Here is a 26690-nt window from a genome sequence, read left to right as displayed (position 1 = left end):
CCATCTTGCTATTTGTCTTCTTTTTGTCCATCTGTTCCTTCTTCCTTTTTTTTTTTCTTTCCTTCTTTTAGATTTGTGTTTCTAAATATGCCACTTAATCTCCTCTACTGGTCTACTTATTATCTTCACCCTTTTACTAGTTGCTTTAGATTTATAACATCCATTGTTAACTTTTCAAATAATAGTGTACTTGCTCAAATAAGAAGTAAACCTTAAAATAATGGACTTTCATCTCCCCCTTCCATCCTTTGTTATCAGATACACTTCTTCTACACCAGATAATCCTGTAAGATATTGATATAGTTGTTGTAAACTGTCAACTTCCTTCTGAAGAAATTTTTTGGATGTTGAAACATTGACAGTACGCACTGTCCCCAGCACTTTAAAATTATTCATGTGACTGTTGTCAGCCCTGTGTTATTTCTGACGGTCATTATTTTCTTTGTTCGCCATATGTAATTTGTCTTTCATTCCTGGTTGATTTTAAGATTTTTCTCATCATAGGCTTTTAGTGATTTGAGTAAAGTGATCTCTCCTGTGATTTTCTTTGTATTGATTCTTCTTAGGTTTCCTTGTATCCTTTAGATTCGTGTGTTCATATATATATATATATATATATATATATATATATATATATATATATATATTTTAAATCAAATTGGGAACTTTTTTCATCACTATTTCTTCATATATTTTATCTGCCCATGCCCTCTCTTTGAGGATTCTGATTAGAGATAACTTTCATCCCTGGATATTGCCCATAGGTCAATATGTTAATGTTCTTCAGCCGTTCTTCTCTCCGTGCTTTAGATAGCTCTAGTCGCTGGTCTTCAAGCCTTTCCTTCTGTGTGTTTCATCTTCTGTTAAGACCATCCAGTATTTGTTTTTCAGATTTTTTAAAACATTTTTTATTGATTTATAATCATTTTACAATGTTGTGTCAAATTCCAGTGTAGAGCACAATTTTTCAGTTATACATGAACATATATATATATATATTCATTGTCATATTTTTTCTCTGTGAGCAACCATAAGAACTTGTATATATTTCCCTGTGCTATACAGTATAATCTTGTTTATTTATTCTACATTTTGAAATCCCAGTCTATCCCTTCCCACCCCCCGCCCCCTTGGCAACCACAAATTTGTATTCTATGTCTATGAGTCTATTTCTGTTTTGTATTTATGTTTTGTTTATTTGTTTGTTTTTTAGATTCCACATATGAGAGATCTCATATGGTATTTTTCTTTCTCTTTCTGGCTTACTTCACTAGAATGACATTCTCCAGGAGCATCCATGTTGCTGCAAATGGCATTATGTTGTCGATGTTTATGGCTGAATAGTATTCCATTGTATAAATATACCACTTCTTCTTTATCCAGTCATCTGTTGATGGACATTTAGGCTGTTTCCATGTCTTGGCTATTGTAAATAGTGCTGCTATGAATATTGGGGTGCAGGTGTCTTTTTGAAGTAGGATTCCCTCTGGAAATATGCCCAGGAGCGGGATTCCTGTGTCATGGTAAGTCTACTCCTAGTCTTTTGAGGAATCTCCACACTGTTTTCCACAGTAACTGTACCAAACTGCCTTCCCACCAGCAGTGTAGGAGGGTTTCCTTTTCTCCACAGCCTCCCCAGCATTCATCATTTGTGGACTTTTGAATGATGGCCATTCTGACTGGTGTGAGGTGATATCTCATTGTAGTTTTGATCTGCATTTCTCTGATAATTAGTGATACTGAGAATTTTGTCATGTGCCTATTGATCATTTGTATTTCTTCCTTGGAGAATCGCTTGTTTAGGTCTTCTGCCCATTTTTGGACTGGGTTTTTTTTTTCTTAGTAAGTCGTATGAGCTGCTTATATATTCTGGAGTTCAAGCCTTTGTCGGTTTCATTTGCAAAAATGGTCTCCCATTCCATAGGTTGTCTTTTAGTTTTGCTTATGGTTTCCTTTGCTGTGCAGAAGCTTGTAAGTTTCATTAGGTCCCATTTGTTGATTCTTGCTTTTATTTCTATTGCTTGGGTAGACTGTTCTAGGAAAACATTTTTGAGATGTATGTCAGATAATGTTTTGCCTATATTTTCTTCTAGGAGGTTTATTGTATCTTGTCTTATGTTTAAGTCTTTGACCCATTTTGAGTTTATTTTTGTGTATGGTGTAAGGGAGTGTTCTAGCCTCATTGATTTACATGCTGCTGTCCAGTTTTCCCAACACCATTTGCTGAAGAGACTGTCTTTATTCCATTGTATATTCTTGCCTCCTTTGTCAAAGATTAGTTGACCAAAAGTTTGTGGGTTCATTTCTGGGCTCTCTATTATGTTCCATTGGTCTGTATTTCTGTTTTTGTACCAATACTGTGCTGTCTTGATGACTAAAGCTCTATAATATTGTCTGAAGTCTGGGAGATTTATTCCTCCAGCCTCTATCTTCTTCTTCAGTAATGCTTTGGCAATTCTAGGTCTTTGATGGTTCCATAGAAATTTTATTATGATTTTTTCTAGTTCTGTGAAATATATGCTGGGTAATTTGATAGGGATTGCATTAATTCTGTAGATTACCTTGGGCAGTGTGACCATTTTAACAATATTGATTCTTCCAATCCAAGAGCATGGGATATCTTTCCATTTTTTAAAGTCTTCTTTAATTTCCTTCATCAGTGGTTTATAGTTTTCTGTGTATAATTCTTTCACCTCCTTGGTTAGATTTATTCCTAGGTGTTTTATTACTTTGGGTGCTATTTTAAAAGGGATTGTTTCTTTACTTTCTTTTCCTGTTGATTCATCGTTAGTGTAAAGAAATGCAACTGATTTTTGAGCATTAATCTTGTAACCTGCTACCTTGCTGAATTCTTCGATCAACTCTAGTAGTTTTTGTGTGGACGTTTTAGGGTTTTCTATATATAGTAACAAGTCATCGGTATATGGTGACACTTTCACCTCTTCTTTTCCAATTTGGATCCCTTTTATTTCTCTCACTCACCTAATTGCTGTGGCTAGGACTTCCAAGTCTATGTTGAATAGGAGTGGTGATAGTTGGCATCCTTGTCTTGTCCCAGATTTTAGTGGGAAGCTTTTGAGTTTTTCACCATTGAGTACTATGCTGGCTGTAGGTTTGTCATATATAGCTTTTATTATGTTGAGATATGTTCCCTCTATACCCACTTTGGTGAGAGTTTTTATCATAAATGGATGTTGAATGCTTTTTCTGCATCTATTGAGATGATCATGTGGTTTTTGTCCTTTCTCTTGTTGATCTGATGTATTACGTTGATTGATTTGCATATGCTGAACCACCCTTGTGTCCCTGGGATGAACCCCACTTGGTCATGATGTATAATCTTTTTTATGTGCTGTTGGATTCTATTTGCTAATGGTTTGGTGAGGATCTTTGCACCTATGTTCATCAGTGATATTGGCCTATAATTCTCTCTTTTTGTAGTGTCTTTGCCTGGTTTTGGTATCAGGGTGATGGTGGCTTCATAGAATGAGTTTGGGAGTATTCCCTCCTTTTCAATCTTCTGGAAGAGTTTGAGAAGGACTGGTGTGAGCTCTTCTTTGTATGTTTGGTAAAATTCCCTGGTGACGCTGTCCGGTCCTGGACTTTCATTTGCTAATTCTATTTCATTTCTAGTGATCGGTTTGTTCAAGTGGTCAGTTTCTTCTTGATTCAATCTTGGTGGACTGTATGTTTCCAGAAATTTGTCCATCTCCTCTAAGTTATCCATTTTGGTTCCATATAGTTTTTCATAGTATTCTCGTATGGTATTCTGTATTTCTATTTTATTTGTTGTAATTTCTCCATTTTCCTTTCTTATTTTGCTTATTTGTACTCTTTCTCTTTTTAATTCTTTGTAAGTTTGGCCAGAAGTTTGTCAATTTTATTTGCTTTTTCAAAAAACCAGCTTTTGGTTTGATTGACTTTTTTCTATGTTTTTTTAAATCTGTGTTTTATTTATTTCCCTCCTGATCTTTATTATTGACTTCCTTCTGCTGCCTTTTGGGGTTTTTTTTGCTCTTCTTTTTCTAATTCTTTTAGCTGGTGGGTTAGGTTGTTTATTTGAGATTGTTCTTCTTTTTTGAGGAAGGCCTGTATTGCTATAAACTTCCCTCTTAGCACTGCCTTTGATGTGTCCCATAAATTTTGTGTGGTTGTGTTTTCATTTTCATTTGTCTCAAGATATTTTTTAATTTCAGCTTTGATTTCCTCATTGACCCATTGGTTTTTTAATAACGTATTGTTTAATCTCCATGCTTTCCTTTTTTTCTTCTTTGTTTCTCTGTTGTTGATTTCTAGTTTCATGGCATTGTCATCAGTAAAGATGTTTGAGATAATTTCTATCTTCTTAAAATTGCTGAGGTTTCTTTTGTGCCCAAGTACATGATCAATCCTGGAAAATGTTCCATGTGCACTTGAAAAGAATGTATATCCTATTTTTGGGGTGTGTAATGCTCTGAAAATATCCACCAAATCTAATTTTTCTATTGTATTATTTAATTTCTCTGTTGCCTTATTTATTTTCTGTCTGGAAGATCGGTCCAGTGATGTTAATGTGGTGTTAAAATCTCTGACTATGATTGTATTCCCATCAATATCCCCCTTTATCTCTGCTAGTAATTGTTTTATGTACTTAGGTGCTCCTATATTGGGTGCATATATATTAATGAGTATAATATCCTCATCTTGTATTACTCCTTTAATCATTATAAAATGTCCTTCTTTATCTTTCTTTATGGCCTTTGTTTCAAAGTCTATTTTGAAATCAGTGCTGCAACACTTGCTTTTTTGTCTTTTCCATTTGCATGGAATATCTTTTTCCAATCTTTCACTCTCATTCTATATGTGTCCTTCTCCCTAAAGTGGGTCTCTTGTATGCAGCTTGCTTTATTATCCAGTGTACCACCCTATGTCTTTTGACTGGAGCATTTAGTCCATTAACATTTACAGTAATGAATGATAGATTTGTGCTTATTGTCACTTTGAACTTATTTTTGCAATTGGTTTGGTATATCCTCTTTATTCCTTTCTTCTTCCTTTTGTGGTTTGGTAATTTTCCTTTGTGTTATCATGGATTTTATTTAGTTTTTCTGACTCTGTGTTTTCAGATTTATGTATTTTTAAACATTAATATACAGTAAGATGGGCTTTTCTTTTTTTGGTGTACAATCCTATGAATGTTAATATGTGTATAGTGTAACTTAACTGCCACTTTGATCGGGATACAGAACACTTTTATTGCCTCCCAAATTCCCTTGTGCTTTTTTCTTTTTTAAATTGAGGTATAGTCAGTTTACAATGTTGTGTCAGTTTTGGGTGTACAGCATAATAGTTCAGTCATACATATACATACATATATTCCTTTTCATATTATTTTTCATTGTAGGTTACTACAAGATATTGAATATAGTTCCCTGTGTGATACAGTATAAACTTGTTGTTTATTAGTTTATTTATAGTAGTTAGTATCTGCAAATCTCAAACTCTCAACTTATCCCTTCCTACCCCCTTCCTCTACTGGTAACCATAAGTTCATTTTCTATGTCTGTGTGCCTGTGAGTCTGTTTCTGTTTTGTAAAGAAGTTCATTTGTGTCTTTTTTTTTTTTTAAGATTCTACATATAAGTGATATCATATGGAATTTTTCTTTCTCTTTCCAGCTTACTTCACTTAGTTTAACAATTTCCAGGTCCATCTATGTAGCTGCAAGTGGCGTTATTTTATTATTTGTTATGGCTGAATAGTATTCTATTGTATAAATATACCACAGCTTCTTTATCCAGTCACTTGTTGATGGACATTTAGGTTGTTTCCATGTCTTAGTTATTGTAAACAGTGCTGCTATGAACACTGAGGTGCATGTATCTTTTTGAATTAAAGTTCTCTCTGGATATATGCCCAGGAGTGAGATTGCTGGATCGTATGGTAAGTCTATCTTTTTGTGTGTGCTATCTTTTGTAGTCAGAATCTCTCCCCACACCTAACCCTAGAAAACCCCTGGTCTGTTCTATTTCTCCATAGTTTTGTGATTTCTAGAATGTCATATAAATAGAATCGCACAGTTTGTAACTTTTTGACACTGGCTTCTTTCACCCAGATTAACACCTTTGAGGTTCATCAATGCTGCATGTATCAGTAATTCAGCCTTTCTATTGCCGGGAAGTATGCCATTGTATGGATGCTTATCTACTCATCCATTGAAGGACATTTGGTTGTTTCCAGTTTTTGGTGACTATGAAAGGAGCTGCTGTAAACATTTGTGTACAGTCATAAACCTAATTTTCTACTTCTCTAGGGAAAATAGGAGTGGGATTGCTGGGTCATATGGTAAATGTAAATACTTGAATTTATATGAACCTGCTAGAATGCTTCCACAGTGGCTGAACCACTTTACACTCCCACCAGCAACGAATGCTTCCTTACCAACATTTGGTATTGTCCGTTTAAAAAGTGGGTTGTTTCTTAATGTTGAGTTTGGGGGTTCATTATATAATCTGGATATATGTCAAATATCTCATTTGCAAATATTATCTCAAATCTGTAGTTTGTCTTTTCATTCTTTTAATAGTACCTTTTGTAGAGTGAACGTTTTAAATTTTGGTGAACTCCAATTTACATTTTTAACATGGATAATGCTTTTGATGTCATGTTAAGAACTCTCTGTCTAAACCACAGGTCATGGAGATTTTCTCCTGTGTTTGCTTCTATAAAGTTTAAAGTTTTGCATTTTACATTTATATCTATGATCAACTTTGAATACATTTTTTTTTATGATGGCAAAGTTTAGATTGAGGTGTATTTTTGTGTATATGAATGTCCAGTTGTTACATCATTATTTGTTCAAAAATCTACCCTTTTTTCATTGAATTACCTTTGCACATTTTCCAAAAATCATTTGGAAGAAAATATGACAAATTTACAAATATATGGAAACATATACTTCATTGACTGAAAGACAATATTATTAAGATGGCAATACTCTCCAAATTGATCTGCAGATTCATCACAAGCCCTATCAAAATCTCAATGGGATTTTATGCAAAAAAATGGCAGGCTGGTCCTAAAATTCATAGGAAAATAAAAGAGACCCAAAATAGGCAAAACAATTGATAAAGAAGAACAAATTTGAGGGACTTCACAATTCCTAATTTCAAAACTTACTCTAAATCTATAGTGACCAACATTGTGAGGAGCTGGAACAGGGGTAGGTGTGTAAATCAAGCTAATGGAATTGATAGTCCAGAAACAAACCCACAGCTTATGAGTAATTCATTTTCAATAAGGATGCCAAGACAATTAAATGGGGAAATAATAGTTTTTGTGCTGAGACAACTGGATATTCACATGCATTAGAATGAATTTGTACCCCATCTCATACCATTTATAAAAATTAACTAAAAATGTATCAAAAAGTAGATCTGACATGTGGATGTCAGAGCTAAAACTACAAAACTCTTGGAAGGAAATATATACATGAATCTTTACCATCTTGGATTAGACAATGGTTTCCTAGATATGATACCTAAAGCACACGTAATGAAAGAAAAAAATAGATAAATTGGACTTCATCAAATTTAAAGACCTTTGTGTTTCAAAGAACACAATCACAAAGTAAAAAGACAGCCCCATAGAATAGGAGAAAAATTTGTACATCATATATTTGATGTGTCACATACCCAGTCCTGTACACACACAAACACACACACACACAGAACTCAACAATTTACAAACTTAAAGTGTGGGCAAAAGATTTGAATAGCCATTTCACCCAATATACAAATATACAAAAGATGAAGAAATGATCAATAAGAAAAAGAAAAAATGCTCAACATCATTAGCCATCAGGGAAATGCAAATTGAGACCACAGAAAGGAAATTTGAGGTCTCTACAGACTGGGGTATGGGGGAATGGGGAGTCACTGATAATGGGTACAGGTTTTTTTAGGGGTGATGAGGAAGTCCTGGAAATAGTGCAAAAATTGTTAATACATTGAAAATAGCTGAATTGCGCATTTTAAAGGGATTTTGTGGTATGTGAGGTATATCTAAGTGTTTCAGAAAATCAATTAGCCATAATTATGTGAGTGTATTTCTGGATTCACCAGTCTATTCCATTGATCTCTGTGTCTACTACCGCTTCACTGTCACTGTACTCTCTTGACTGCCATAGCTATATAGTAGGTTTTTTAAACTAGGTAATGTGAGGACAGGGTATAGCTCAGTGGTAAAGCACATGCTTAGCATGCACAAGGTCCTGGGTTCAGCTCCCATTACCTCCATTAAAAATAAATAAATAAACCTAATTACCCCTCCCCAAAGAAAAAAACTGGATTATGTCACACGTACACAAACATACAAACTAGGTCATGTGAAATCTTGAATTTCATCCCCTTTCAAAATTCTCTTTGGTATTCTAGCTTTTTTTTTTCCTTTCCATATAAATTTTAGAATTAGCCTGTCTATGTATACAAAAATAAAGTCTTGCTTGGATTTTTATTGGAATGGTGTTGAATCTGGAGACCAATTTGGGGAAAATTGTCATATACACTATATATTGAATCTTCCAATCTATGAGCATGATTTATCTCTTTATTTTTTCAGATCTTCTTTCATTTCTTTCATCAGTGCTTTGTAGTTTTCAGCATGTAAATCTTAAGCATGTTTTGTTATATTTATAAATATTTCATTTTTGGTAACGATTATACATGGTGTTCTTTTAAATTTTGGTTTTTAATTGTTCATTGCTAGTATATAGAAATACAATTGATTTTTACATGTGGATCTTTTTGTCCTAAAACCATGAAAAACTAATTTATTAATTCTGGGATCTCTCTTGTAGATTCATTAGAATTTTTCAAATATTAATTTTCACATATTTATTTCACATAAATAAGCATGCTGCCTGTAAATTGTGAGTTTTATTTCCTCTTATAAAATCTACATGCTTTTATTTCTTTTCCTTGCCTAATTGCACTAGCTAGAACTTCCAATACAATGTTGAATAGGCATAGTGAGAGCAGATATCATTACCTTGTTCTTGATTTTAAGAGCATACATTCAGACTTTTATCATTAAGTGTGGTGTTAGCTGTAGCTTTTTTGTAGATGTCCTTTATCAAATTAAGGAAGTTTGCCTCTATGCCTAGTTCATGAAAGTCTTTTTTAATCATAAGTGTGTGCTTGAAATTATTCAGTATTTTTTGCATCAATTAATATGATCATATAGCTTTTCTTCTTTAGTAAGTTAATCTGACACATTATATTGATTGATTTTCAAATATTGAACCAGCCTAAGCGTGGGATAAACCACGCTTAGGAATGATGCATTGTTTAAAATATATTTCTGGATTCAATTTATGAATATTTTGTTGAGATTGTTTATGTCTATGTTTGTGAGGGATATTTCTTTTCTTTTCCTGTACTGTTGTCTGGCTTTAGCATCAGGGCAATACTGGCCTCATAAATTGAATCAAGAAGTTTTTCCCCCTATTTTACTTTATGTTGTGAGGGATTATGTAGAATTGGTGTTATTTTTTCAGTAAATGGTTAGTAGAATTCACCAATGAAACCCACTACATCTGGAGATTCTTTTCCAAAAAATTTAATTACAAATTCAGTTTTTCCAAATGACAAAACCTGAGTTTTGGTAGTTTGTAGCTTTCAAAGATTTGATTCATTCATTGACGTTATCAAATTTATGTGCATAGAGTTGTTCATTGAACTCCCTTATTGTCACCTGTGGGGTATATCATGATATCCCCTAAGTACCGAAGCAGATAATTTGTACTTTCTCTCTTCTTTTCTTTGTCAGCCTGGTTTGAGGTTAATTAATTTTATTGACCTTTTCAAAGTACCATCTTTCTGTTCATTGGTTATTTTCTATTATTTTTCTGTTTTCCATTTCACTGATTCCTGCTCTTTATTATTTTTTCCTTCTGTTTTCTGATTTCTTCAAATACATGGCAGTTTGCATTATATCCTGGACATTTTGAACATTACATTATAAGACACTGTATTTGTTTAACTCCTAAGGAGAATGTTACTACTTTAGTGACCATTGACCTGGTAAAGTTCACACTGTAAGTTCTGACCCACCTTCTGAGGGCTGTGGTTCCAGTTAATTCAGTATTCAAAGGCTTTGCAATGCTGATTGGATCTGCTCTGCCTATGTAGCCTCCACCAGACTGTCTGGGATCTGGGTGGTGGTCTACCTTTTAGTTTGATTCTCAAATCTTGTGGTATTTGCAAACTCTAGCCTCATTCCTCCGTCTGCCCACCAATGTGCTTTTCAGAGTCCACAGATACCTGCTTCATAGATTCTGTACAGGAAACCATAATTCCATCAGCAGTGAGACAGGGTGAATGTGTTTTGCTCCATCTGGCCCAGATTAGGAATCTCCACCCAGTGAATTTTTCATTTCAGATATTGTCTTTTTCTAGCTCTAGATTTTACATTTGTTTCTGCCTTTTTATGGTTTCAATGTCTCCCCTTATCATAGTTTCATTTTTCTTTAAATCCTTGAGTCTATTTATAATAGCTGTTTTAAAGTTACTGACAGCTTGTTCTAGCATCTCTGTCATTTCTTGGTCTGTTTCCATTGACTCATTTTTCTTTGGGTTGTAGGTTGCATTTTGGTATGGGTTCCATTTTGATATAGATTACATTTCTCTGCCTTTTTTGCCTGTCCAAAATTTTTTGTTGAATGCTGGACTTGAGAATATTATTCTTGGAAGTCTGGATTTCACTGTCTTTAGTTCCAGAGGGTTGCCTTTGGTTTTGACAAGCATCTCATTCCTTTGTGCATCAACTTGAACCTGTCAAAACGTGTTTGCAAACTTTGTTAAGCCTTTATCTACAGTCATCTCAGCCCTATCCTTAAGGTCCTAAGGTCTCTGTTGAATTAACTCAGTCTTCAGGGAGGACGCCTTGATCTGGCTGGTCTGTACTGGGTTGTCTCCAATCCTGTGTGATCTCTCGTAATTGAAATACCTTCAGCCACCTGAACTTGTTCTCTGTCCAACCCATCTCCCCTTTTGCAGTTTCATCCACAGACACAAAAGGATCCTATGCAGATTTCTGAATTTCTCTGCCAGGATCCCATCTAGTCTGATCTCTACCCCACAAATTCCAGCTTCCTCAGCCTCCCCAAACTCCAGTCTTTGTCTCCTCAGCTCAATGAGACTGCTGTTCTCTGCTGGGGTCCCCTCTCTGCACTTGGGTCCAGTAAATACCTGCAGGCAAGAGGCCAGGGAGATTATAGGTCTTGTGTTATTTGTTTAGTTTTTCCGAGGGCTCACATTCCTGCACTGCCTGCTGTCCAATGTCTGCAAATAGTCATTTTATATGCTCCCCCCCACCAGTTTTCTTGTTTGTAGCAAGAAGGCTAGTCTACTGGCACTTGCTTATCATATTTAGAAGTGGAAGTCTGCCTATTTCTACTGGAATTATTGAATTATCTCACTGCTTTGATGTCATGTAGACGAAGCTCTAAACAGCTTTTTAAAATTACCCAGTGAAGGAGACAGTGTCAGAAGTCTAACTGGAGTAATTTTTGTGCAGTTGGATTGCATTTTAAGGTAAATTTCCAGCATATCCATATGAAAGTGTCATATGAAGATCCAGTAAAGCTTTTGGTTAGAAAAATGTCCTAAGAAACTGCTCTATAATAGTATTTGCAAAGGGGATTAAGAATAAGCTTTTTTCCTCTTTTTTTTTTTTTAAGTGGGGGCATTGGGGATTGAACCCAGCACCTTGTGCGTGCTAAGCACATGCTCTACCGCTGAGCTATTACTCTCTTGCCTTGCATTCCTTATTGTTATTACAAAAGTAGAGTATAATGGCAAGTTGGAAAAATAAAAGCATCACCCATAATCCTTATCCACATCATTTAGCAACTGCCATTATTACAATTAGTAGGCATCTTTACTTTGTATCTAACAAGTAGTTTTTTTTCATTGAAGTATATTTGATTTACAATGTTGTGCTAGTTTCTGGTATGCAGCCTAGTGATTCAGTTATACCCACACACATATATATATTCTTTTTCATTATAGGTTATTACAAGATATTGAATATAGTTCCATGCTATACAGTAGGACTTTGTTGTTTGTCTATTTGATGTATCGAAAATAAGTTCATTTGTCTCATTTTTTAGACTCCATGTATAAGTGATATCGTATGATATTTGGACTCAGAGAGTATCATACTAAGCGAAGTAAGTCAAAAAGACAAACACACATGTAGTTTTACATGAAAACTGACTCCCTATGGATGATGTGTGCAAACATTCTTTCTGAGATTTTCTAGCAAGATGGAGCTGATGGAAGAACTGGGAGAAAGTTTGTCCACAGTGCAAAGTTGCAAGCCAGTCATTGCATGGACGTGAAGTGGGCTGTCCTTGCATCTGGGTGGTAGCTGGACGTGTGCCAAGGGTGAATGAATTGACTGAGAAGCCACTGAGGATGGAGGTTGTGCCTTCTGTGTCCCCTGGATGTGCAGCAAGGCACTGAGAAAATCCATCATAATCATGTCAGCGCCATCCCGATGCCGACCCCCCAGGAGGCAAGATGGCAGACAGGGACACTCAGGGACCATCTGTCCCCACAGAGTCCTCTGGAGTCACTGATTTGTGATCAGTTTATACTCACTTTACTTAAATAATCACAATGAGAAGCAGATGAAATGAAAATAAAAGACACAAATTCAAGAAAGCTGTATTGCCCAGATAACTTTTTAAAGGCAAGTTATAAGAAGACAGGATAATTGTACTAAGAAACTTTAGACAAGGGACAGCTGTTGTGATAAACTGCATTAGTTAGATCTGACCTTCTTGGTAGCCAGAGCAAAAAAAAAAAAAAAAGGGGGTGGGGGGAGGAATAAACAGTATTATAAAGATCTTGCTATCTGGTAGTCCCACGACTTCTTACCAGAAGCCCCCGGGGGAGGATGTTTTTCTGAATTCAGAAAATTTGGATTTTAGACCGGTAATAATGTGCATATATTGTGTATAAAGTAACACCCTATCAAGATCTGAGGCAGCAACCTGTTACCAAGTGCATTGATGTCTCTGCAGTGTGACGTGTAAATGTTTTGGCGGGCGGAGGGGAGTAGGTACTTAGGCTTATTTGTTTATTTTTAATTTATTTTAATGGAGGGACTGGGGATTGAACCTAGGACCTTGTGCATGCTAAGCACGTGCTTACCCCTGAGCTATACCTTCCTCCCTATAAGGTGCAAATGCCCCCTCAAAGACTGTATCTACCTTTATATCTGATCAGGTCAGCTTTCACCACCAACTGAGTTTGCCACTAATTTACAAGAGAAGTCTCGGTTTTCAGAAATATTTAGAGTTTAGAACTGTGCATAAGAGACTGAGGGCCTGTAATAGAAGCTATTAATTACTCTCCAGAGAGAGAGAAATGTTTTCCCAGCTCAGAAATTGAATATGGCGTTGATCTTAAGGATATTTACTATGCAACAAAACAGACAGGTTCACCCACGGCCGTTTTACAGGAAATGCATTGTTTCAGCAACCAGTATTGAACACCATTGGATGTGCCTGGCCTGTGGCCAGCATTTGGGGCATGGGTTGGGGAGGGTGGTGGGTGGTGAGGGGTGGGAGATGACCTCCACCCTTGGGGATGCATTATGGTGGGTGGACGTGGGGCACTGATCCTGGGACGCGGGCAGGGCTACCTGCATGGTGATTGCAAGTGACAGAGTCCCAGGCTCAAGCTGGACAGAGCAGCTGGAGGGGGACCATTTCATGGTAGAAAGTGCAGAGAGAGGCACCAGCACAGTGGGCATCTTATGCCACTTGACCCTCCTCGGGGTGTGGCTTCACCCTCAGCTGCTAAAAGATGTGACATCCAGACGCAGCAACATCTGTGAGTGTCTTTTATCAGAGAGGAAACTCTTGAGTCCCCCAGGGACTCCCAGCAGACGTGCGCTCTCATCTCATTGGCAGGACAGGCAAGGGGGCCGAGGGTAGAGTGACTCCTCAGGACCGATCTCCAGGGCATTGGGTAGCAGAGGGGGGACCCGACGCAGAATTGGCCTCAAATCTGGCAAAGAGCTCCAGGTCCCTGGTGCTGGCTTCATGGCCTAGAAGGGGTGAGGGTGGGGCGTGTCCACTGAGGGGAGGGGCCTTGGCCCCCATACAGTGTGTGACTGACAGATGCAGAAAATAAGCTGGGGGTGGGGGGAACTCTGGAGGGACACCTTGAGGTCTGGGCTGTGCCCGGAGGAAGGTGGTGGCCCCTTCACCAACTTGGGGTCTTCCAGGGAGACAGCTGGGGGTGCATGCTTTTCATATTAGTTTGGGGTCTTTGTTTTTTTTTTTTTAATGAAGGTACTGGGGATTGAACTCGTACATACTAAGCACATGCTCTACCTCTGAGCTACACCCTCCCCACCCCCATAAGCGATTTTAAAACGACGTACTATTCCATTGTGTAGATGTTGCAATACACCAGCATCCTCTCATCAATCCAGGATTTGAGAAGGGGAGGGATTCCGGGTGGGCGTGCACACACTAGCTCTAGGGAAGACCCTCGGCTTTTTGGTTGGGGTATTTCGGGTTGCTTTGGTTTTCAGATTGGGGGAACCCCGAGCAGATGTGTGGGTTCACTGCAGGAGTCCGTGGACACGGGCAAAGTGTGGGCAGAGCAGAGTGTATGGGACTTCCAGACACGCTCCTGGGGGTCACCTCTGGGTGGCAGGAGCCTGGAGTTTGGGGGCTCCACTTCACCCTGACAGCGAAGTGGCAAGGCTGGAGGCCCCACATCAGCAATCCCCCGCAACCCTCACTGCAAAGGGAGATAAGTGTGGCAAAGTTGAAGTCCAGGCCTCGGTGCTGGGCAGACTCCAGGGGGAGCCCAGTTTAAAGATCCTGCACAAGGGCCTCCCCCAGGGCATGACAACTCTGTGTTTTCTGCTATCTCCGCAGCCCCCAACTCCCTGCCTTGCTGCGCTACTGCTTTGTGGGGTCGGATGTAAGGACGCTGAATCCTGACCAAGAGGAAGGCGGCGGGGCACACCCGTCCGGCCCACCACCCTCCCTCTGCCATCACGTGCTTGCCTGCCAGGCGGAGGCCCACAATGCGGCTTTGTGTGGCAGCTGGCTCAGAGATCGGGCCGCGTGGCTGGGGCAGCCCTGGCCTGCCAGCGGTGCCAGCCCTGTGGGGCTAGAGATGCCAGGCTGGTTAGGGTGGATGCGCCCAGCCCAGCCCTCCAGGGCCCCAGGCCAGGTGCTGTCCACAGATCACCTAGACAGGCCCAGCTGCTTCTGAGGCCCCCTGGTACCCCGGGGGGACTGCATCTGAGGGGGCACACAACCTCAGCAGAGGCCTGGCCAGCAGTCCCCCCACTAGCAGGGCCTTCAGGTTCCCTGGGTGGCGCCAGGCCACCCAGCCAGGCCAACGCAGTCTGCCCCAGGGGCTCCGGACGGGGCCTGTGGTCTCAGGTAAGATGAGACAAAGAGGGCAGAGTGGTCAGTTTTATAAAGCTGAAGGCTTTAGAATATTTTTTAGAATATTTGAAAAATGTTTTTTTCCGATTAAAAACATTCTTTTTTAAGTGAAATCATTATGGTAGGTAGAGGTTGTTTTTGTCACGATGACTTTAATGGACAAAATAAAATATTGGCAACTCCATTTTCGCCTCTTTTAAAAAAAATTGGGAGAGGGGAGGGTAGAGTTCAGTGGTAGAGCGCATGCCTGACATGCACGAGGTCCTGGGTTCTATCTCCAGTACCTTCATTAAAATAAACAAACAAACAAACAAATAAATATCTAATTACCTCCTCCTCCCCCCAAAAAATTAAAAATAAAATAAAATAAGTAGAAGTTAAAAAAATTGACTCAGGGAGGCCCCAAACACCGACCCTGAGGCCTGCCGGAGGGCCCCAGAGCTGGCACTGGGGCAGGAGTGGAGGGTGTCCTCAGGCCCCTGGGCCCCACCCCTCTGGAGCAGGGAGAGTGTTGAATGTTGGGGTTCCTCCCTGATGACTGAATGGCTGAGCAAGGCTGAGTGTGGATGTAGTGTGTGCCCAGTGGAGACAGTGCCCCGCTGCCCCTGGCCAGCCTGCAGCCTGGGTGGGGCACGTCTGGGAGCCGGGCCAGAGCTGGGACCCGGGCGTCCAGCCTGGCTCTCAGGAACACCCCTCAGTTCTTCCCTTCGAGGTCGAGGGTGGTGCTGGTGGGTTCCCCAGGGTGTCCTCTCCCCAGGCGCCTGGCTGTCCTTTTTAAGTAGAGCATCCAGGGGAGGATAGACGCTTTTCACCTGAGTAGCTCGGCCTGGATCTGTCCCCCACCCGGCAGACACCGACTGTCCCCGGCCTGCTGGGGATGAGTCCACGGGGCCTTCATACGACCAGACCCACCACCCAAGATCTTAATGGGCTTGAAGCGGGTCCCCTGAGGATTAGGCCATCTGGAGGGGGAGTCCAGAGCACAGGGTTCTCTGTCAAAAGCCTAGCAGGAAATTGTGTTTCATTCACAGAAATATTTCAGATGGAAACACAGAGGGACATATGTTTTGGTTCCACTTTTCCAATGACACAGTAAGTATGTCAAACTTCATTGAAGAAGCAACACCCTCAGAAGTTTATTGGACTAGATGGCGTTTTTTGTTTGTTTTGTTGGGGTTTTGTGTGTGTGTGTGTGTGTGTGTGGTAGGGGCTGGAAGTGATTAGGTTTATTTATTTACTTATTTATTCATTTATTTACTTTTAATGGAAGTACTAGGGATTGAACCCAGGACGTCGTGCCCCCTGAGCTATACCCCCACCCCCTGGATTGGCATTTTAAAAAAAATGTAAAAAAGCCTTGCTCCCTGGGCCTGACCTGATTCTCTCAATGATTTTAAGTCATTTCAGTTCTGGGGATGATGAGGTGGGATTGGTTGCCGAGATGGACTTTTCTGGGGTCAGTGGAGAAAGGTCCCCAGCCCTGAGGGGCCCCAACACTCAGCCCTTCGAAGCCTCATAGGAAATCATCGTAGCCCCCCCCCCCAAACAGGGAGAGATAAGTGAAGAGATGCGTCTGGGCTTGGGAAATCCACCCCTGCTCGGGCAGGGCCTTTCTGTGTGTCCTGGGGAGGGGACAGGGGCACTGGGGGACCCAGAGGGTTGGCACGCCCTCACTGGGAGCTATAAGGCCCATCTCAGCCCCCAAGAAGTCGCAGCCCGGGAGGAGGCTCGGTGGGCAGATAAGCAGCAGCAGCCCCAGCGTGCAGGGTGCTGGGAGAGAGGGTGGGCAGAGAAAGCCCTAGAGCAGGAAAAGTCCCGGAGCAGAAAAATATGCTGAGCGTGTGCCGTCTGCCCAGGCCAGGCTGGAGGGTCTCTCATCTCTCCCCGACCCAGAAGGGGTCCAACCTCCAGAGAGGAGTTTCTGCACGGCGAGATTCCTTGCTCCTCCCCAGAGATGAGAGTCATGGCCCCTGTGTGGCTACGGAGTACCTGGGGGCCGGGGGACAGGGGTGAAGCCAGCAGGGCAGAAGGGGCCACGTCTCAGAGCCAGTGTTCTCATCTGTGCTGTGGGGACCACGGGGGCAAAAAACAAAGTCACTAGCAGAGCACTGAGGCAAGGGGTCCCCGGAAGCAGTCACTGGGGGTGACGCTGGGAGTGCGGGGGTGGCCCTGAGTGGCAGGAGGCTGTGGCAGGACCGGCTCTGGACTAGTCTCGGGACATCCCTGCTTGGTCCCTGGCCCAGAGGGAGGTGAGCACGCTGGTTTCTGGGACTTGTGGCTGTGGGGTCCCAGGGCTTTCACTGTCTGTCAGACCCAGCGGGGGAGCCTCTGGCACCCGCCCCTGCTCCCTCTGCACATCCCCTGTCAAGGCAAAGTCAGAATGCCCACGGGCCCGGGCGGGGGCCGTCTCTTGCTCTTATGACCTGGGTGGGAGATGCGGGGTTTCTCTTGCCCTCAGGTCCTGGGAGGGAGATGAGGGTAGGGGAGGAGAAACCCTGGGGAAATAAAGGGAATTCTCCTATTGGGTGGACGGCTGTACTGGGGTCTGAGCCTCACCCCCTGGAATCTCTGACAGGACCACTGAAGCCTGGAGAGACGGAACACTGTCCCCAAAGCCACCGAAGTGTTTGCAGGATCACACTATCAGGTGGCATTTAGACTGAAACATAATCTTTAAACAGGTTCAACCTAAAATAGAGTCTTTTATCTAAAGGACACATGCTTAATTTCTCACAATATTTCTGCCGTTTGGCTGGGGCAGATAGTCTTGGTTTGTTCAAGACGGTGGGGGATGTTTTTGGAGATGTTGTGCATAAAGAGACCACACCCCAGATACGACTGCGGGCAGCCAGCACTCCTAAGCCAAGCCCGCAGGAGTCACCCTGCCCGGAAGTGCGGTTATGCCAACAGCCTGGAGCCCCAGGGCCCACCTGGCTGGGAGAGTCAGGGTGTGACTTCACCTGGGGGGCGTGGAGGGGGCAGGTGACCTCAGGCTCCCCCAAAACTTTGCCACTCAAACCACTCTCTTCCCCAAAAATCCTCAGCAGAAGATAAAACTATTCCTGTAGGGATTGGCGACCACACAGGAACACAGGGGTCTGTGGAAGACAGAGGAACACCAGTTCACACCCGGGGGCGGGTCCCAGACTTTTCTCCTAACCTATCCTCCTATCAGTGACTGAGAGTGAGACCCAAGAGGGCCTCCTGTGAAGCCACACGCACAAGATGCGGTTTGACCACGTGGATGTTCCATTATTCATAAGAAGGGTAGTAACCATTGCCTCTCGGGCTTGGCTCACCCTCCCTGCTGGCCCAGAACAGAGTGGGGATCTAAGGATCTAACCCCTCCTCATTCCAGCCCCTGGCACAGGTGCCAATGCAGCCTGGTGGAGAGGGTGGCTGCTGGTAGAGGTGGGGACAACCAAGGCTGCTGGGCAGGTTGTAGGGTGTCAATGAGACAGCGGTGGACAAGAGGGGACAGGGAGGCTGAAGCCTGGAGCCAGCCTGGTCCAACCAGGTGGGGGCGGAGGGGACAGGGCATCTCTGGAGACCTGCAGGAGCAGCGGTGAAGTGGGTGACGGCCCTTCTGTGCTCCTCCCCTCCAGGACGCTCCCAATAGCCTTGCCTGTATTGATCTACAGGGGTAAGGAGCATTGTGCATCCTGGGCCCTTGTGGACAGAGAAGGGGATGCCATGACCAGAGATCAGAGGTCAGGCCTGGGGGATGCTGAGTTCCGCGATCATACCCTGTCCCACACCCTGATCCCGCACAGCGAGCGATGTCCCACAGGAGGTTGGCTTCAGGCCAGTGGTGGGTGGGATGGTGCCTTCCTGGGGAGGCAGGGGTGGTAGAATGACTCTGCAAACACTTTCAAAGCTGGAAGGGTTATGGGGTTATGGGCTGGAGAGCAGGTGGACAGCACTGACAGGGACTCACACCTGGGTTCCTGCAACAGCCCCTGTGGACAGCACGGCTGGGAAGCCTCTTGCCCAGAGGAAATGCAGTCTGCCTTCATTCACTTCTCTAGTTTGTATTTATTTACCTGGAAGCTGCTTTGACAGAAATCCAGGGCTGCACATAGCCCTCTCTAATGAGGGTGAGAGGGAACAGAAAAGGGATGAGTTTGTCCCTCCGGGCCTGCGGGGGAAGGCCAACAGCCTTTGTGTCTGTCCCTAGAGCCCTGTGCCTGCTCAAAAATGTGCTCCCAGCCTTTCTCTCAATCTTTCCTCCCAGGCACCGAGGTGCAGAGGTGTCATGGGTCAGATCCTTGTTCTATAGACGGGGAGAGCGAGGCCGGGAATCCACACAGCTGTGGCCACGTGCAAACCCAGGGTGACTGAGATGCCACCCAGAGGCAGCCCTGCTGGGGGCCCAGAAGTCTCTTCCTGTGCTCTGGGCACCGCCTACCTTCCGTTGTTGTCATGGTGACCAGTGGTGTTATTCCATCACTGCGGGGCTGCGTGCACCACTTTGCCCCAAGACAGTTTCTGCAAGAGAGACACTTTTCCTTCAGGTGTGTGTGTCCACTACCCTGGTCCCGCATGTCACCCTTCCTGGCATCCCCCTCCCCCCTCTCTCTCTCACTGGGGGCCAGTGGCCCCCAGGCCCCTGTGATGCTGGGCTCCATTCTTCTCATGGGGCACTGACTGCTTGCAGGGTGCAGCCAGGTCCCCTGTACCAGGACGCACACACAACCTCATTCTTGTTTTAGCTCAAAAGGACAGACCTGAATCCACGAAACCAACCCCTGTAGATGGACAGCTGGGTTGCTTCCAATCTCTGTCTGCTACAAACAAATCTGCGAAGAATAACCTTGAACGTGTGTCACTTTGTACATGTGAGGGCATTTGTAGGATAAACTCTTAGAAGTGGCATTATAGGGAAATGAGCCCACGCATTTCTAAGTTTGGTAAGTACCGTCAAATTTCTGTCCACGTTATCAGGCATGCAGTGGCTGGGCACTGAACTCAGTATTTTGTTTGGATTCTCTAATTTCATTTCGCCACAACCCTCGGATAGAGGCTATTCCTATCCTTATTTTATAGACAAGGAAACAGAGGCTCGGAGAAACTGAAATTTGCCAAGTGTGCGGAGGGGTCGGACGGGCACCTGATTGTGTTGGTCTGGGGTTCAGGCCTTCTCTTTGGGTGTGCAAGCCCAGGAGTCCAGGAATGGGCCCTTCTCCCACAAGCCAGTCTCTTCCTGGAACTGGCCAGGCCACATCGGGGCCTTGGCGCTTGCAGGACCTCTGCCTACGAGGCCGTTCACCTCAGACACTGTCCCCCGCCTGGCCTGCTTAGCCGGAGCACCGCCTGCTCCTAGGAGCCTCATTCTTCCCAGCTGGTTAGTTGGAGACACAGAGTTAGACGTTCTCCCAAAGGCCAGAGGAGCTGCAGTGTTCTCCTTTGGAATACAGTTGTGAAGTGAGTCTAGTTTCACGAGTTTGGGCTGATTGCAGGCACTGAGGTGTGATTTCCCTCCTGCGTCCACTTCTTTTCTCTGGTTCTGCCACCTCCAGGCTGAACTAAGATTTCCCTAAGAGCCAGGTCCCAGGCCGGCCTGATGCGGGGCTGTCGTCTTAAGCCTGGCTGGGGAGGATGGTGGCGACAGGTGGAGTCAGCGTGGGATGGAGAACGCAGGGCGGATGCAAAAGGCCTCGTTTCATCTGCATCACAAAGTGCTTTTGGGCAGCAGAGGAGAGCGTGCAGGGAACCCCTGCTGGATTTGCATCACAAAAGTGGGGCTCCAAGCCTCACAGCCACCAGGCAGCTTTGTTGAGAGCTGGAGGCAACTCTCTGGCCAGCCTGGAGGCCTGTCCCCCCTCGCACAGGTCGTCCTGCGTGCCACCGCCACTCTGGCTGACAAAAGCCACATTGTGGGGCTGGCGGCAGCTGCCAGCCTCTGCTCTCCGTGCCGCCACCCAGGGGCCTTCAGGCTCCATAGTGCAAACACCAGCCTTGCTAGGGCCATGGCCACAGTCAGATCTGGAGGCCCAGGGTCTCACCTGGAGCAGGGCCGGAAGAGGGGCCTGACATTGCCCTATGAAATGAGGTCTCCAAGTCACCTGGTGATCAACGGTGACCCTGGATTTGAAGGAGGAGAGAAAACTGCCCGGGGACGCACATCTGCTACATGGTGGGCGTCCTACTCAGGCTGGAGCATCGCAGTTTTTGATGCTCTACTCAAAACAGTCTTTTAGCGGTGGTAGCAGGCTCAGAGAGGTTCACCAGCCAGCCCAGTGTCATACAGCAGCTCTTCAGCTGTGCTCCTCTCAGCTGCCCATGAGCCTCCACCCTTTCCTTTCTGAACATCTCCTGCTCTCCCCAACTCCCCCACCCCAGGGCATCCAGCAGCCTGGGCTAGCATGTGAACTCCCCTCATGGGAGCCCCGGGGGCCCCTGGGAGCCTGCCCACATCAGGGACACCCCCAGCACATGACCCTCTGCCCTTGCCAAGATCCCTGGGGCCCTGCCATCAGCAGGTGTCATCTGCCTCCCAGAGCACCGTTCTCTGGCTGGGCGGAACTTCCCAGCCCTGAGCACACCTTGCTGGGCAGGGGCTGCCTTGCCATTGTACCCGAATACCCTTCTGTCCTTGGTGGACCCTCAAACCTGGCAACCCACCCAGTCCCTGCACGCATCTCGCCTTCCCCAGAAGCTTCTCCCAGCTCCCCAGAGGCTGGCTGCCTTCTCTCTGCTCAGGGTCTCCTGTCCTGGCTCTGAGCTTCTGAGTTTTGGGACCTTCAGTACTTAGCCCAGAAGTCACACCTTAGTGCCTGCAATCAGCCCAAACTTGTGGAACTAGACTCACTTCACAACTGTGTTCCAAAGAACACTGCAGCTCCTCTGGCCTTTGGGAGAATGTCTAACTCTGTGTCTCCAGCTAACCTGAAGTGGGGAGAGTTGGGCTGAGTTGGGCTGGCCACAGACGCAAACGCACCCACATGCCCAGAGGGGAAAGCTTGTGTCTTTGACTAAGCTGTGAGCAAGGGCAGGGAAACCACAGGGGCAGAGCATCCCTTCAGGGTAGTGAGAGCCAAGTGAGGGGTCTGCTACCGCCAGGGTCCTCATGGGGCAGGTGAGAGGCGCCTGGAACCAGGAAACAGCTGAGTGGAAAGGGGTTCCCGAAAAGCCATGGCCTGCTCCTAAGGGACGTGGCCAGTCTGCAGGGACCCCAGGCCCCCCTCCCCGCCATGATTTCTACCTGGGGCTCCCCCTAGTCCAAAACTGACCAGAAGCCCAAGGAAAGTCGAAGATGCCTGTGATCCTCGGTGGCTCAGAAGAAAGGGACAGCTGGAGGAACCCATGGTGCAAGGCCAGTAATTCCCACCCACCCCAGCACCCCTCCTCCCCGCACCCTGCCGTGAAAGCCTGACGCCAGCACAGCTGACTGGTGATGCCCATCAGCCAGGGAAGTCAGGGCTGAGTCCAGGCCTCAGGGGGAGGAATGGGGGCCAGAGAGGAGCAGAGGCAAGAAAGGGGGTATGCGGGTAAGCTTCGAGGAGAAGCTGCAGATCAGCTGGGCCTGCAGGGGAGAGGGCTGGCTGGCTGGGAGCAGTGGGAGGGGCCTGTTCACCCCAAGCCTCAGTGTCACAGCGCAAGGGCAGTATTTTTGGAAGCCCGTTCACTGGAACTGAGCCCTTGCTAGGGCTGCCAAGTTTAGCGTGAGCCTGGGTAGCACCATTTATCTCAGCAGGACAAGCTGGAGCCTTGATGCCTAGCTGGAGGGAGAAGGACCAGAGGGCAGGCTCTCTAGAGCTCTAGGGAACCCCTGTCCTACCCTCCAAGAGGCTCTGTGGGGTAACAGCCGCCTTGATCAAGCTCCCAATGAACTTGAAAATCCTTCCAACAAATAGGCCAGCAACCCTCACCACGGAAACCCTGGAACATCTCAGAGGCAGGCTGGAGGCATGGAATTAGAAGCACTCCATCCTCTGCCCCTCCCCACAAGGAAAATAAACAACCCCCACCAGAGCATGCGCATTGGCTAGGAATCCAATGAAACCTTCCAGAGGCACTGGGAATTTGAATGAATTCCCCAACTGACCCAAGTGGGCAAACACCCTGAATCAGACAGGAGGGCCTGTAAGAGGTGTTGGGGGTACCCAACAACACGGGATGTGTGGAACCCCTGTCCCGGGCTGTCTCTCACCATAACGGCTGGGAAGCCAGAGGGTTGCTTCCTCAGTATGCCAGCGGCTGGCGGGCTTCTCACCGAGGGTATAGGCCACGTGCTTCGACTTTCTCCCATTGCTCCCACTGCCCAGCTTCTAGCCCTAGCTGTAGACCTGGAGCTGTGGCCAGCATCTCGGGAGCAGAATGGCAAAACTGTAAGGATGGCAAAGGCGCAGGGAGAAGGTGCTGGGCCCCACCTTGGTCTCCCCAAGACACTCCTCCAGCCCTGGGAAGGCTGACCTCCTGTCATCTTTTCAAGAGAGACCCCTATGCACTGAAGTGACTGTTGGCTGGGTTCTGTCACTTGCAACTCAAGCATTTCTAACTGATCAACTCAAAGCATTTCCAAACAGGTCTCCAACCTAGGTCCTGGGTTTAACTTAGTGTAGTTCGTATGCCTCTCAGAGCTGGCTTCCCCCTGTGCCATGGGAAAGTGATTCCTGCATCACAGGGTGTCTCAGTCAGCTCCAGCTTCTGTCACAAAATAACCGCAGACTGGTGACTCAGACAACAGACATTCGTCTCTCAAAGTTCCAGAGGTTGGGAGTCCAAGATCAAGGTGCTGACAGATTCAACATCTGGGGAGCATGCTCGTCCTGGCTGGCAGACAGTTCCTTTTTGCTGTGCCCTTATACACTGATGAGAGAGAGGGGGAGAGAGAGAGATCTCTTGGCAGGGAGGGTATAGCTTAGTGGTAGAGGGTGTGCTTAGATTGCACAAGGTCCTGGGTTCAATCCCCAGTACCTCCATTAAAAAATAATAATAATAAAAATAAATCGAGAGAGAGCTCTCTGTGTCTCTTCCTTGTCTTATAAGGGCACTAATCCCATAGTGAGGGGCCTCACTCATAACCTCATTTAAATCTGATTACCTCCCATCTCCTACCACGTTGGAGGCTAGAACTCCAACATGAGATTTGAAGGGGACACAAATATTCAGTCCAAACCATGGGGCCGTGGCAGGGACCAGATAAGAATGCTTGGTGTCCACTGTGAGTGGAGGAATGTAGACTGTTGGCTAGTGATCATTGATTTCCTCCAGACCTAATCCCTTTACCTTGGAGGGCAGTTCAAGGGAAGGAAGGGGTTCTTTTCTGCATTCATAAGAAGGGATGAGATGGTGACAAGGTGGGGACAAGACTACTGATGGCTGAGCACCCGAGGGCAGCCCTCGGGGTTGAGATAGCTGAGGGTGAGGTCCCGGGTTATGGCCTTGAGGCCAAACAGCTTAAAGGCAGGAACACAAACAGTACCTTTGTTGGGGCTCAAGTCCATCCCTTTAGGGCCAGATGAGGATGACAGCGGGACAAGGAGACATCCTGGTCCCTGTTGATGCCCTCACTGTCTCTGCACCAATGTGGGCAGGCTCTATAGAAAGATTGAAGTTACGGGTCATTTGGGTGGGCCTGTGGCATTCTGGGGACAGCCATCTCAGTCTAGTTGATAAAGAAGAGTATTTTTGGTTTTTTTTTGGGGGGGGGGGTTTCTAGAAAAGGGTTTGAAAGCTATTGTAAAATAAATAAATAAATAAATATTCAATTTTTTTTGCATATTCTGTGATGGTCATCAATAAATGGTGATATTCTTAAGTGCAATAATGGTGCTGTGGCTTCTCAAGGAGCAAGTCCTCATCTCTGGAAACATCAGGGAGTGAGGTGTCAGAGGATTCAGGGGAAAAGAGATACAGAAAGATCCACGGAGGGAGAAAGAAAATGAAACATGGCAAAAACTCAGCAATTGGTAAACCTGCGTAAAGAGTGTTCATGGTATTTCTCCCTCCCCACTGTCAGTCCTGAGTTGGAGAGTGTCCTGGGCAGTCTGGCCTTCCAGGTCACAACACCATCGAGAGAGAGCTTGCTGCTGAGGGTCTCTCCCTGAGCCGTGAGGGGAGTCTCAAGTCCGTCCATAAGTCAAACACAGAATAGGTCAAGTCCCTTAAAACCCTCAGCTCATGTGTGGCGACTGGACCTCAGATCAAATCCCACCATCTTGGTTTTTGCCTCCCCAGGTTTGAAAGAGACCCCTTTTCTTTGATCGAGCACTAGGTCAGTCAGTTTTTGGTTTACAGGAGCTATGTTTATTTCAGTTACTATTCCTCCGTAACAAATAACCCTGAATGTGATAGCCTAGAGTAAGAAACATAGCCTCTGTTAAGTCAAGAACATGGACGGGGGCCCGGAAGGGATGGCTTTTTTTCCTGCTCTGGTATTTGGGCCTTCGCTGGGAGGTCCAGAGGTGGGAGGACCTGAGGACCTGAGGCCGAGACCCTCCCTCACTCCCACGCTGGCTTCCAGCTCAGGGCAGATGGACTTCTTCCCTGGGGAGAGGTGTACTGCAGGACAGCCGGGGGATGCCACCTTTTAGGATGAAGGTCACACAGCTCCCCTTCCACTCTGCTCTGTGGCTTGAAGCGGTCTTGAGCTGCCCAGAGTCCAAGGGAGTGGTGTCAAAACCTCTGCGGCCATTTAAAAAACTGCAACAATATTGCAAAAGTATTTCACACTGCCTTGCGGTATTGCAACAATTTCTGCCTTGAGAGTGGGCTCCCCTTCAGGCTGCCTGTGCCCTGAGCTGGCCCTGAGCTGAGCTGAGGCTCGGGGGACTCTACCCCCACCCCACTATCCCTCCCAGATGGCACTGCAGGCCTCCCTGAGCAGCCCCTGCACTGCCTAGACCTCTTCATGTGTCACGGGCACGTAGTGAAGCTGCTGTAGGTAGAAATGTGTGCATCCCTGGATGGTTCAGATGAGCCTGGCTCCTTTAGCATTAGCAGCCAGTCCAGGAGTCTGGACCACAGTCTCTGAGTTGGGTCCTCTCAGTCCAGGAGTTAATGCTGCATCACGACACGTGGGGAGAGAAAGGTCTTTAAGGGGAGACTTCAGGGACACAATAGAATGTGTCCCCATCCACTGAGGACCTGTTTCCTGAGTGGCAGCTCACCCCAAGGCACTGGAGCACACTCCAGTGACTGAGCCCAGGGCTGGCCCACAGCCAGGGGGCATCCTTGCCCCCTTGGAGTGGAGCCTTTGGAGGGCCTGCCTCGTAGCGACC

At 45.4% G+C, this 26690-nt stretch overlaps 1 non-coding gene and 1 pseudogene across 1 annotated transcript; one reads left to right on the top strand and one right to left on the bottom strand.

Moving 5' to 3' along the window:
• Positions 1-21407, bottom strand: part of LOC140689644 (eukaryotic translation initiation factor 1 pseudogene) — a 75185-nt pseudogene extending 53778 nt beyond the window's left edge.
• A 2909-nt stretch (positions 21408-24316) lies between these two features.
• Positions 24317-24389, top strand: TRNAS-AGA (transfer RNA serine (anticodon AGA)). The gene has a single exon. It is a non-coding gene; the product is annotated as a tRNA-Ser (tRNA).
• The last annotated feature ends 2301 nt before the right edge of the window (positions 24390-26690 follow it).

The sequence above is a fragment of the Vicugna pacos genome, chromosome 27 (assembly GCF_048564905.1).
Source record: "Vicugna pacos chromosome 27, VicPac4, whole genome shotgun sequence".
In the NCBI taxonomy this organism is placed as follows: Eukaryota; Metazoa; Chordata; class Mammalia; order Artiodactyla; family Camelidae; genus Vicugna; species Vicugna pacos.
The sequence above is the reverse complement of the archived record's forward strand: the minus strand, read 5'-3'. Positions and strand labels throughout refer to the sequence as shown.